General features: G+C 44.5%; 1 long non-coding RNA gene across 2 annotated transcripts; it reads left to right on the top strand.

Annotated features, from left to right (window-relative positions):
• Positions 1-2,123: 2,123 nt before the first annotated feature.
• LOC120745022 lies at positions 2,124-13,720 on the top strand. Of its 2 annotated transcripts, none has more exons than XR_005698535.1 (3): positions 2,124-2,652; positions 10,138-10,142; positions 13,709-13,720. It is a non-coding gene; the product is annotated as an uncharacterized LOC120745022 (long non-coding RNA). The 2 variants fall into 2 exon arrangements; XR_005698534.1 differs by having other exon boundaries at positions 2,124-2,662.
• Positions 13,721-14,027: the final 307 nt, after the last annotated feature.

Below are 14,027 nucleotides of genomic sequence, written 5' to 3'. Positions count from 1 at the left end.
CCTACTTTATCTACCCCTATGACGAGATAAAACGCGCCCCCGTCATACCCTGCTTCCGGGAGTTTGCTCCATGGACCTAGGGAAAGAGTAACAGGGTTATTTGTTACAGAATAATCTCTTTGAATGGCTATCCCTTCAAGGGCCGGTGGCACAGTTGGCTGCCATCCTACTCCTGTCCACGCAACCACATCCTGCCAAGAACACCACTGAGCCGTTATATAAGTATAAATTTCTCCGTTCATTGATGGACCCCACACCGACTTGGGATAACAAACCATAGGGTGATAACAAACCCACACATTATATGTTCTCCAGCTACTACCGTCACCCGAGCATTTAATTACCTCACACAAATCGAATGTGAACGCCGTCGTGGACCCATTTACATACCCAAACTCAACTCCACTACTGGCTTTAAGACACTCATCATTCCCACCTGAACCAACCGCGCGCTTGACTTTTTTCAACGACTTGATCGGTTCAGGCTCTGGAGCGGATAGACCTCTGCGTCTGGGCAATTCACCTGTCTGCCAAAAAACAAACAAACACGTTATAACACTTATTAACCCCAACACCCCCGTTATTTTCCAATTTTCCCACAATTTCATGATGGTCCCAGGCTCGTTTTACTTTTACTCTAAACTACGTATTAAGATTATAAAGTTATGAGTATAAAAGTATGTGATCAACGTACAAAACTATTAAGATTCCTTTAAACTATCAATTACTTCAGACTAGAGCCCTAGCCTATTAAGGAGCCTCAAATAAATTGATACTTGGCGTGTGACGCTCCTCTTCTTTCTTCACCTCGACTCAGGTTAGACTACTGAGGAGGACCGTTGTACAGGGGGAGAGGATTATTCTGCCTCTATGTTCCCCCTGTATTGGTTGGGGTGGAGCTTAGCTCCAGCAAGCTCTCGTCCGCGACTGCACACTGAGACCAAGTGGAACCAGGTCTCCCCTTTCCCTTCAGACGGACCGCGCTAGTGGTCCGGGCAGTTACTTCGAAGGGTCCGGTCCACCTCGGGTCTCTCCACTTTCGCTTAATGACCTTCAACCACACCGCCTTGGCATCGGGGATGGACCTGTCCTCCGCCTTCACCCCTTCTCCAACCTGTTGTGTGAAACTAGACACAAGAGCTTTTAATTCTTTCCAACATTCAATATGTTTTCTATTAGTTTTTATACTTTCTTCCGCCGGAACTGTTGTCCAAGGACCTGGAAACTGTCGTCCTGTCAACAGCTCATATGGTGTGAAACCTGTGGATTGATTAACACAACATCTTATTATCATCAATGCAATTGGCAGGGCTGCTACCCAATTTAGCCCCGTGTGAGCAGAAATCTTAGCAATTTTATTCTTCAAGTTTAAATTCATTCTCTCTACCTTTCCCTGCGACTGGGGGTGATATACAGTGCCAAATCTATGTTGCAACCCCAGCTTCTGTTCTACCTCTGCCAAATCTTTGTTTTTAAAATGAGTCCCATTGTCGGACCTAATCCGCTTAGGGAAACCATGACGGGGGATGTAGTGATTAATTAAGCATTTAATCACACTTTTTGCATCCTCCCTCTTGGTTGGCCATGCCTCAGGCCAGCCCGTCAAAGCATCGACACTTACCAGTAGATATCGAACTCCTCCTGGGCCTGGATCAATCATGTCAGTGAAGTCAATTACAATCTCTTCACCTGGCCTTTCTGGAATGGGGAACTTACCTGCCTCTGGTTTAATCACTGGCTTCGGATTGTGCCTCCCACAGATCAGACACGTCCTAGCCTTCTCCTTGATCATATCCTTCAAAAAGGGATGCCACCAATGGCACAGATGTCTCCCCATCTGGGCGACACCTACATGTCCAAGGCCGTGCGCTTCGGCAATCTTCTGTTTTGCCAAGTTGGCTGTCAACACTGGTCGACCGTCAGGTCCTCGCCAGAGACCTCCTTCTTCCCAGGCTCCTCGATTCTTCCAGACCCCCTTTTCCTCTGGGGCTGCCTCCTCTTGAGCCTTCCTGGCTTCCTCTAGCATGTTGACCCCTAATTCTTCCTCCACCGTTATTTGTACCATCTGTCGTGATGCTTTATAACCCGCTGCCTCTTTATAACTCCACTTTTGCTTAACCCAGAAGAAGCTCAGAAGCACAGAAATGGAGAAATAGAAAGATAGAATCAAGGCCGCAACTATACACACACACACACACACCGCTCGTTCTCGCGCGCGTGTGCCCGCTGCCGCACAGCACAACACAGCCCCCTCCTTTTTTCTCACAGAGACAGAGAGAGAAAAAGAGACCCTTTTCCTTTTTTCTCCAGCACTCATACACACAAAATCTCCTCTAATAGACAGAGGAAGAGAAAAGAAAAGAGGTTGTGGGAGGAATTTTAACAGGAGTTTCAGATTTAACAGATTTACAAAACTTATTTACACTTTATATAGAATCACACATAGTTTATATCTTATTTACACACGGGCCCGCATAGACGTCGTATGCCAGAAGAGGTTACACCTAAGTTTTTGACTAATTTAAAAGCATCTAAGCCCAGGCCTCACCTTACTGATCAATTACACGCTTCGGGAACGCCCTCCCGAGAGCGCTCGAATTCCTAAGAAAACACCATATGCCAGAACAACTTCTCTTCTCTATTTTTCTGCTGGTGTTCCTAAGTTTTCCACTAATTTAAAAGCATCTTTCAGCCCAGAGCCGCGCTCTTTCTAACCAATTACCGTTTCAAGTACGCCGCCTTGAAAACGGTCAAATTACTAAGTTCTAGTTAATTTATACCTGCTTCCCGTCAGGTAAAAACCAGGACCTCCACCAGCCGTGTGAAATATCCCAGATCACACTTTTGGCTTTACTTAAAGTTCACAAGTCCCCAACGTTAAGGTTACAGGCGAGTCTGACTCTGTCAATCAATCTGGCACAGTAAGGAAGCGGTCTCCCGTCGACTGCTCCGGTTTGTTTGGGATGCTCGAAGTTCCCCGGCAACCAACCGAGCAAAAAACCTGACCCCGCGTCCGAAGTCAGGGGTCACCGCCACAGTGCTGAGCAACTGCGCCCTTAAGGGACCGCGTCCCTTGTCCTAATAAAATTTACTTGTTTTATAAGCCTCACGGTGAGCTCTCAGCCCCCGTTTATTACCTGAGACCCGAGACCGCGTCTCTGCTAAATAATTAAACCAAAAACCCTACACTAACCAGGTAACTGCTGGCATCCAGCCACCCACATCGGTTTTTTTTTTCACACCATCAAACCGTGTTATTTATTTCCACACACCTTAAAACCGTATTATTTTAACCTCATATAACCTCTTAAACCTCTTAAATTCGCTCCCCCAATAAACAGCAATAAATTTTATCAGTCAAATGTTCCCCAAATTTTAAACACAAATTACCCCAGACAAAAATCACTATGGACAAACACCAGAAACCTATACTGAGTGAATATTATTTTAATTAAATTTAGTTTCCACTTCCAATATAGCGCCTTTGGATAAAAATCAACAGGTGGCACTCACCTTTCTTATGTCGCCTGGCATCACTCAGATAGGTTGCTGGCCTTCGCCCCCTTTGCCACCCCCACGTCGAGCTGCAAGCTCCCTTCTGTCCCAACCAGGTTTCGGCACCAAGTTGTTACGTCTGGTTCAGTTTGGTTAAGAAGGGAAAAACAAGCCGAGTCCGTGTAAGGTGTCAAAAATAGTGATTTTATTACACACTTTTGCGCAGAAGTGCGGGGAAAACAGTCTTGCATCAACAATCTCCGCCGGGCGGAGGCTTTTCATCCTTATATTACCATTATGACATCACAGTTAGATCTTTACTGGAAATGATAACAATTGCCCTCCTCTTCCAAACATTGTCCTAATATAGACATGAACTGCTACTCTTAAAAGAAAAACAAGTGTGTATTACATTGTGCATTTTGTGAAAGAGTATCTATCAGAAAAACTGTCCTCAGACGACCCTCCTATTATTACTAAATGTGTATGTGAACGTGCGTGTCTTATACAAGTACGTGCATGTGATCACAGGCCGGCGTACGTGCAGAACTGAACGCCGACAGGCCCGAATCCAACTGGACTGGTGTGATTGCAATGTAGTGCAACAACTTTAATCATCTGTGTGCATTATTATTTGCTCAGAATAACATAGATGTGATTCAAAGATTATTCTGTCAACTGATTCAACAATAGTAAATGAATAATCAAGGATAACTGATTATAAGAATACAAAATAAAATATCTCCTGCTCACAGTCTCTGTCTTCTTTAGTTGCTCTGTCTCCCCTATCACCTGCATCCCCTTGTCTAGTTCGCGTCTATGTGTATCTTAAGTTCCTATATCCCCGTGTTCAGTCAGTGTTTTGTGTCTGCCCTGTTCCCACGTCTCTGTTCCCTTTTGTTATAGTGCCTGCCCGTGAGTCTGTGTTATGTTTTCCTGTTTTACTTTGAAAGTCCATGTCTGATGTTAATGTGTCCTGGTTTTGCTTCCCCCTTGTCTCGTTAGGCCTGATTTGCCCCAGCTGTGTTTCCCTCCTGTTACCCATTCCCTGATTGCTCCCTCTGTGTATTTAAGCCCTGTGTTTCTTGGTGTCTGGGTCGCGATCTACCGTTTACCAAGCTGTGTGTTCTGTCAGTCCGCTGGTATTAGTTTGTTTTTTGATCGTTTCCAGTTATGCTATATTGAGTTTTACATTAAAACGGGTTTTTTGAGTTTACATCTGTCTCTGGAGTCTGCACCTTGGGTCCTTTTCCTGTCTGCACACAGCCGCACCTAACAGAAGATCGCGACCAGAACATGGACCCCGCAGACTCTTTTTCCTCGGAGTACAACACCGAGATGGAGCGGATGGTGAGCCTGCTTGACCCATCGCCCAGTCCCCTGATTTAAGGACCATGGCAGTGGGGCTGAGTGCGGTGGAGGCCATCATTCGGTTTAACCCCCGGCTTAGCCAGTTTGCTAAGGACACTAAGTTGAACGACACCATTACTGCCTGGAGAGAGCAAGTCAAGGCTGGTGAGCTTGCTCTCTCTCTCTCTACATCTTCCCCACCGTTACTCCAGGACTACACACACTTTCCTTCTGTTTCAGCACTGCCACGGACTTCCTCTCCCTCCCCACACCAGCTGGGTTCTCGTTCACCTGCCTTTTTCCTGGCAGCTATGTGGTCAGAGGATGAGGAGGAGGTCTCTTTTCCTCCACTGGTTCCTGTTTCCTCATCCCGAAGGAAACGGCGTTCTAGCCGCTGCCACAACAGAACTGTTGAGCAGTTTGACTCTGGACTTTCTGACATCACACCCACTTCATCTGTTCTGCAAACTGGTTCTGCTGGAGGGTCCGAGGGGCCCGTTCAGCCTCCTGTCTCCGCTGGAGGGTCCGAGGGGCCCGTTCAGCCTCCTGTCTCCGCTGGAGGGTCCGAGGGGCCCGTTCAGCCTCCTGTCACGTCAGCTGGAGGGCCCGAGGAGCCCGTTCAGCCTTCTGCCACGTCAGCTGGAGGGCCCGAGGAGCCCGTTCAGCCTTCTGCCACGTCAGCTGGAGGGCCCGAGGAGCCCGTTCAGCCTTCTGCCACGTCAGCTGGAGGGCCCGAGGAGCCCGTTCAGTCTTCTGCCTCTGCTACGTCTGGTCCGGCCTCCGAGTCTGCAGCAGCCTCTGTTCCTGCTTCGGGCCTCTGCAGCAGCCTCTGTTCCTGCTTCGGCCTCTGCAGCAGGCCTCTGTTCCTGCTTCGGCCTCTGCAGCTTCGCCTGGTCCAGTCTCCGAGTGTTCAGCTTCGTCTGCTCCTGAGGTCTTCATGCTGTTTGTTCCTGCTCGTCCCGCCCGGCCTGCACGTCCCGCCCGGCCTGCTCATCCTGCACGTCCCCGCCCGGCCCGCACGTCCCGCCCGGCCCGCACGTCCCGCCCGGCCCGCACGGCCCGCCCGTCCTGTCCGGCCTGCACATCCTGTCCGGCCGATGACTGGACGTCGTTGCCGTCATGGACGGCCCCCTGAACTACTCCGCCACCAGTGCCTCCCGCCCGGCCGGCCTCCTGACCTGCTCGGTCGCCGTCGGTGTGCCTTCCCGCCCGGCCGGCCTCCTGACCTGCTCGGTCCGCCGTCGGTGCCTCCCGGCCGGCCGGCCTCCTGACCTGCTCGGTCGCCGCCGGTGCCTCCCGCCCGGCCGGCCTCTGACCTGCTAGGTCGCCGTCCGGTGCCCTCCGCCCGGTCCCCGGCCTCCTGATCTGCTCGGTCGCCGTCGGTGCCTTCTCCGCCCGGCCGGCCTCCTGATCTGCTCCGGTCGCCGTCGGTGCCTCCCGCCTGGCCGGCCTCCTGAACTGTTTTCTGGGCTCTTGGGCCGTCAGCCTCCGGGCCTGCCCCCTGAACTTTTTGTGAACTGTTTTTCCTGGCTGCCTGCGCCTGTCATGAGCCTGTTTTTTGTTCTGTTGCTTTCCGGGCTCCTGTGTTTGCACTTTTTTTTTTTTTTGTTTCTGGCTCAATGTGTTTTATTTGTTTCGAGCCCCTCCGTCCTGTTTCCCCCGCCGCCCACCCTGGTTGGGTTGTTTTTGTTTTTTTTTGATTTTGATGTTTGGTTTGGGCTGTCTGGAAGCCAGCCCTTAAGGGGGGGGGTACTGTTAGGATGCCTGGGTCGTCGACCCAGGGTTTTTGAGTTTATGATATTATGTATACTTCCTAGTTTTTGGTTTCTTTGAGTTCTGTTTTATGGCTTAGGTCTCTGTCTTCTTTAGTTGCTCTGTCTCCCCTATCACCTGCATCCCCTTGTCTAGTTTGCGTCTATGTGTATCTTTAGTTCCTATATCCCCGTGTTCAGTCAGTGTTTTGTGTCTGCCCTGTTCCCACGTCTCTGTTCCCTTTTGTTATAGTGCCTGCCCGTGAGTCTGTGTTATGTTTCCTGTTTTACTTTGAAAGTCCATGTCTGATGTTAATGTGTCTGGTTTTGCTTCCCCCTTGTCTCGTTAGGCCTGATTTGCCCCAGCTGTGTTTCCCTCCTGTTACCCATTCCCTGATTGCTCCCTCTGTGTATTTAAGCCCTGTGTTTCTTGGTGTCTGGGTCGCGATCTACCGTTTACCAAGCTGTGTGTTCTGTCAGTCCGCTGGTATTAGTTTGTTTTTTGATCGTTTCCAGTTATGCTATATTTGAGTTTTACATTAAAACGTTTTTTGAGTTTACATCTGTCTCTGGAGTCTGCACCTTGGGTCCTTTTCCTGTCTGCACACAGCCGCACCTAACATCATTGATATTTATATTTATCTCCTAACCCAGTATGAACCTTCCAGATCCCTCAGGTCATCTGGATCCGGTCTTTTATCAGTTCCCAGAGTCAGAACCAGACACGGAGAAGCTGCATTCAGCTTTTATGCTCCTTATATCTGGAACAAACTCCCAGAAAGCCTCAGATCAGCTGAAACACTCAGTTTATTTAAATCCAGGTTGAAGACTCACCTATTCTCAGCTGCATTTGAATAAAGCACCAAATCCACACTTTTAAGCTTAAATTTCAAAACTTACACTAACTACTGATCTTATCTACTTCTGATATTATCTGTTTTGATCTTATATACTGTTTTGTTCTGATTTTATCTGTTTTGATTTTATATACTGTTTTGTTTGTTAAGTGGGTTTAGAGCTCTGGGTAGCTCCCCAGCTGGGTCTAGACTGGGTCTAGAGAGTATTTTAAATTCAGGGAATTTAAAATAGAAAGTAGCTCGTCCACAGAAGGACTGGTAGCTCCCCTTACGATAAGGGTTCAGATCGCGCGGACAGGTGTGGGATTAGAGCTCTGGGTAGCTCCCCAACTGGGTCTAGACTGGGTCTAGAGAGTGTTTTAAATTCAGGGAATTTAAAATAGAAAGTAGCTCGTCCACAGAAGGACTGGTAGCTCCCCTTACGATAAGGGTTCAGATCGCCCGAACAGGTGTGGGATTAGAGCTCTGGGTAGCTCCCCAACTGGGTCTAGACTGGGTCTAGAGAGTGTTTTAAATTCAGGGAATTTAAAATAGAAAGTAGCTCGTCCACAGAAGGACTGGTAGCTCCCCTTATGATAAGGGTTCAGATCACGCGAACAGGTGTGGGATTAGAGCTCTGGGTAGCTCCCCGACTGGGTCTAGAGAGTGTTTTAAATTCAGGGAATTTAAAATAGAAAGTAGCTCGTCCACAGAAGGACTGGTAGCTCCCCTTACGATAAGGGTTCAGATCGCGCGAACAGGTGTGGGATTAGAGCTCTGGGTAGCTCCCCAACTGGGTCTAGACTGGGTCTAGAGAGTGTTTTAAATTCAGGGAATTTAAAATAGAAAGTAGCTCGTCCACAGAAGGACTGGTAGCTCCCCTTATGATAAGGGTTCAGATCACGCGAACAGGTGTGGGATTAGAGCTCTGGGTAGCTCCCCAACTGGGTCTAGACTGGGTCTAGAGAGTGTTTTAAATTCAGGGAATTTAAAATAGAAAGTAGCTCGTCCACAGAAGGACTGGTAACTCCCCTTATGATAAGGGTTCAGATCGCGCGAACAGGTGTGGGATTAGAGCTCTGGGTAGCTCCCCAACTGGGTCTAGACTGGGTCTAGAGAGTGTTTTAAATTCAGGGAATTTAAAATAGAAAGTAGCTCGTCTACAGAAGGACTGGTAGCTCCCCTTATGATAAGAGTTCAGATCACGCGAACAGGTGTGAAATGTGTGTGTTTAGTTAGTTTGTTTGTTTGCTTGTTTTAATCCATTTTAAATCATGCTTTTTATTTGTTTTTGTTTCTAATGTCTCTGTAAAGCACTTTGAATCACCTTGTTGTTGAATTGTGCTATACAAATAAATTTGCCTTGCCTTGCCTTGCCTTAAAAGTGCAATACTGTAATTTTCTGCTGCTCATTCCTGTTCAATATCCCATCTGCCCTCCTGTCATATTTCTTCAAGATTTTCTTATTTAATCACTAGTGTACATATATTTATATTTATATTTATAGATACATATATATTTAGTCATCTTTACCATGTCTCTCTAATATTTTGCTCCTTACTATTTTTCTATTTTCTTTATTATTTTATTTTATTATATTTTCTCCTACTGTATCATGCTGCTGAGTGACTGCTGCTCGTCAAACACATTTCATTGCAATGTTGACCCTGTGCTAACTTGCATATGACAAATAAAACTAAAACTAAAACTGAAACTGAAACTAATCTCCACCTCAATGTTTTGACCCACTGACTTTATGCTCAGTTAGTCAAACACATGTTGAACTTAAGGAACAAAAGTTGTGAACCACAAAACTACAAAAAAATCAGTTCAATTTTTTAGATATTAGTGGCACAGGAAGCTTTTAAAAGTGGAAAGGATAAGATCTGTTGAAGATTCAAATGAGTGAGTAAATGATCTCTGATCATTTTTGATGTGCGCGTTTGAACAATAGTTTTACAGTTACACACAAATTATCGCACATATTTGTGAATCATTGCTCATAGACGCAACTTTCTGCCCATAAACCTTCAGCTCAGTAGGTGACTGCTGTGACTGTTGTTCGTGTTGTGTACCTGTAGCTGCCGAACATCATGCAGCAAGCTGGAACAAGCTTGCTCCTTCAGCTGATATCCACAGCTGATATCCACAGCTGATATCCACAAACTGTTGCCATCCACTCTTCATGGGCATGAGTGTGAGTGCTCTCTGATGAGTTTTGAGTGTTTCAGAATCAGAATACTTTATTAAACCCTAAGGAAATTATGTGGATTACAGTTGCTGCAAGACAGTAACAGTAACAGACTAAATATTTACTTAATACAAATAATAATACAATGCATTACAGAGTTTACCACTCTAACTACAAGGTAAGGGACAAAGAAATGATTAAGAAAAGTCAAGCTAAAGAGAAAAAGCAGGAGCAACTGTAACAGACATGCACATATTTTTCTTGTGACAATCTTTGTCTCACAAATAAAAGGGTTTCCAACGTGTAACTGTCATTCCTAACACAGCAGGTTGGAACAGGCCCTGGATTCCTTTTGCTTTTTGACAGATTAGATTGACTTATACACAAAGATGGAACTATAGTTTGTGGAGTTATTAAACTTAATGCTCTTGGCTTCTCACAGAACCAAGTGCATGCTGTGTTAAAGTGACAAAGGACAAATGTATTCTTTTAAACTTTAAACAATGAAGAGCAGAGGTCGTGAACATCAGACCAACAACAGCACAATGAGAACACAAACATTGTCATGTTCTGTATGGATCCAGCCCCTAAACATGGACACAAATCTCTACAAATATAAAAATATAAAGCAAATTTGTGTTCATATAGATGAAATAAATGGAAAACCTGCGTTCAGAAACATGAGGCGAAAGATTAAAAGTTATGAATATTAACTGCTGTAAGACATGAAGTACTTTTCACATAATTGATTGAGTTTAATTTTTGTTAAGTCCTCTATAGGTGAGGCTCAATACCAGTTATTGTGGGAGCCTTGGAGACTGGGTTTCAGTAAAACAACTGTTTTAAAGTTAAAATAGTCATATATATATATATATATATATATATATATATATATATATTAAATGATTGATAGGAAAAGATTCATAATTGTGTAAATCTTGTCTGTGACCGATTCACTGACAGAATAATGTTTCAGATCACAAACACTAAACTATTAGGACATAAAAATATTTTAAACATTGCAGCTGGAATAAAAAAACTCATGTACAGATTTTAAATTTCATCTTCACAGATTAGATTGCTTTTGTGTCATTAGGCGGTTCTAGCTATGGACAGGAGTAGGCTCACACCACCCAAACACCGGCACACAGTGTATGGGTGGGTGGATGTTACCACCCAATCAAAAGTGAGGAAAATAAGGCTCAGAGAAAACATGAGCACTGTTTCTAACTTCTGATTGGGTGGGCAGTGTACAGCCCATCTTCATATTCTCTGACTGAACACCTTCATACCGTCATCAGATCATCATCAGGTGCAAACAGACAAAGAAGCAGACGCCGTGCTTCGCCTGTGAACTCAGAGGACGACAAACAGGTAGAGCACAAATTTATCTGCCGTTTTTTCTCAACAGTTAAACTCATCAATAAATGTTTGTTTTTTATGTTTTGGATACTCTGCAGATCTGATTTAAATTAAGATACTTTCAATTTTTCCTGATTTACATCTTTTCATTTTGGCTGCAGGGCACTGAGAGTGAACCTGCTACTGTGTGTGTTATGATACAGAACTATAATTTATAAAACTGTTTTTTGATAATACTCTTTTATGAATTGACTGCACTGAATGAGCAAAAACATTAAAATAAGGTTATTTGTTATATAACATATGATGACATAAATAATATCGTCTCAGCTGACAGAAAAATTGTATTTAAACCGAAGGGCGAGACAGTTGGCTGAAGAGGAATATTTTAATGTTTTATCTATATGAAAGTTTTAATCTCTCCACTGAAACTGCCACAACCCCACCCCCCATGTACACGCATTATGTGCAGCTGCTCACCTATACCCAGCAGGCTGGAACATGTCTTGGTATTCCCTTTGTTTTATTGCAGATATCGCCCACACACTCAAATCGTGTTTCACTTTCTGGAGTTTTCAGACTCTGTGATCTCATCTAATCATCATTCTAGAAAGCATTTGCTAAATGTAAGATGTGAATATGGTTATAATGCAGGTGATGTGGTCTATAGTTGCTCATTTCTATCCAACTGTGCAGATCAGATTTAAATGTGGCACGATCTGTCATAATCTTCTATGATTAAAAGTAATCGTAAGATATTTGTGACACAAGTAAATGTGTCACAAATATCTTCAGCTACTTATGGACTGTAAGATTTCTGAAAGCAGAAATGATCTCTGAGGTTGAGAATGTGGAATAAATCATTCATGCCTCCCCCCCCCCCCCTTTTTTTTTATATAACACACTCTACATGGTGACCAACTCCAGACCAACTGAAGCATTGCATAAACCAACCAACATCACAATAAAAACTTTTCTTTTTTGTGCTGTTCCATTTGATCCATTCATGCTTCCCCGTGAAATTCAAAGAACCTAAAATGCATTTTTTTCCCCTTCCAGTTCATCCCCTGGTCCTTTCAGAAAAGTGACATCATGGCAACCAAAACAGCTGGTGAGTCCCACTCATATTTCATTGAACAGCAGTGAGGATTTTGCACTCACACTGTCCAAATGTGTCACAGAGAGTAGATTTAGAGAGTAACTGTAACATCTGTTCAGGTATTGGAAGTAAAATTACACAACAAACAGGTGCAGCAGCAGGGTGGAGCAGGATCCAACTGCCATGTTCATACGGTGCTGTTGATAGGAGCAACGTTGGCTGATAAACGTATCCAACATGCTCACAGTACATGTTCTGCCAATTCAGTTAATCATTTTATCATTTCCAGTCGCTTCAGTTACTAAAAGAATGAATGTAAATAAAAAAATAAATACCAAAAAGCTGCTTAAAGGCTACTGTGTCTTTACGTGCCCAGCTAATGCATTTCCTTTGTGTGGGCTGTCAAGTTAACATTCAAAGACTGACACCACCAACAAGTGTATCTTTGTTGGTGGAGGTTGGGAAGCGTATCTGTAACCGGAAGGTCGCTGGTTCGATCCCTGGGCTCTCTGTCCTGGTCGTTGTGTCCTTGGGCAAGACACTTTACCCTACCGCCTACTGGTGTTGGCCAGAGGGGCCGATGGCGCGATATGGCAGCAGCCTCGCTTCTGTCAGTCTGCCCCAGGGCAGCTGTGGCTACAACTGTAGCTTGCCTCCAGCAGTGTATGAATGTGAGAGTGAATGAATAGTGGTATTGTAAAGCGCTTTGGGTGCCTTGAAAAGCGCTATATAAATTCAATCCATTATTATTATTAACTTATACCAGCAATTCCAACAGATGTGTCTCTACCTGCCCTTGATAGACAACAACGTATAAGCTAAACCAGCACAATGCTTCACATCCCACCTAGTGTGCAAAAGCGGGATCAACAAGGGTTAAGTTTTTTTTTCCCATGCACTGGAGATATTCTGACAGTATATGTGTTCTAAATCTATCCATCAATTCAAAGGGTCTGTGGGTTTTACTGTGCAGTTTTGTTACTTAAAAAAAAAAAAAAAAAAAAAAAATCAGTTTGTGTTTTTTCCGTATCCAGAGCCTGTTCTAGCTTTTAATTTCTTCTATTATCCTCACTTTTCACATTCTTGAACTTCTTAGGCCACATACTCCTGCTATAACACTTAGATCTGCTACTCAACTACTGCGTTTGCTCTGGCTACCCCGGTACCGTGGAATAACCTCCCTCTCACTTTCCACGCCTCTGATTCTATTGCATTGTTTAAATCACGACTAAGGACATATTTATTCAATCTTGCCTTTCCTTCTACTTAATATTTGACTTGTGATTTTACATATGTAATTTTATGCTTATTTTAATTCTTTGTTTGAAATGCATCTGCTGCTTCTCCTATCAGTGACAGTGATCTGCTTGCATACCTAGTTCTTGTTTTGGTCCTATTTCTTTTTACCTTTCTTTTATTCTATATATTCACGTGTTAAGCACCTTGGTATACACTTGTTTTTTAAGTGTGTTTTATAATTAAAGCTTCTTCTTCTTCAGCAAAAAAGCAGATGCCCTTGTGACACGGCCCTTTCCATTTATCTGGGCTTGTGGCCCTCTGTGGCTGGGTATTTGAATATGAACTTTAGGAAGAAGGAGGAACAGAGTGAAATATAAGAGTGGAGGAAAGAGCACACAGGTGGATTCTTGACCTCAACAGGAGGCCGAGATTAAGAGGTCAAGACGTTCACTGGGAGTGAGCAGGGTGGACAAGATTTGAAAGGAGTCCATCAGAGAGGCTAAGATGGTTTGGACATGTGCAGAGGAAGGACAGTGGATTTACTGGATTAATGGACAAAGGATGATGGAGATGAAACTACCAGGCAGGAGGAAAAGAGAAAGACCTCAGAGAAGATTCGTGCCATGAAGGAGGACATGCACAGGGGTTGAGGTGGCAGAGGAAAATGCTGGGATTTTTTTTCTTGTTCCTATGTTTAGTCATCT

Source organism: Simochromis diagramma, unplaced genomic scaffold (genome assembly GCF_900408965.1).
Source record: "Simochromis diagramma unplaced genomic scaffold, fSimDia1.1 OVJJ01000351.1, whole genome shotgun sequence".
Lineage (NCBI taxonomy): Eukaryota > Metazoa > Chordata > Actinopteri > Cichliformes > Cichlidae > Simochromis > Simochromis diagramma.
This window is presented reverse-complemented; position numbering and strand designations above follow the sequence as displayed.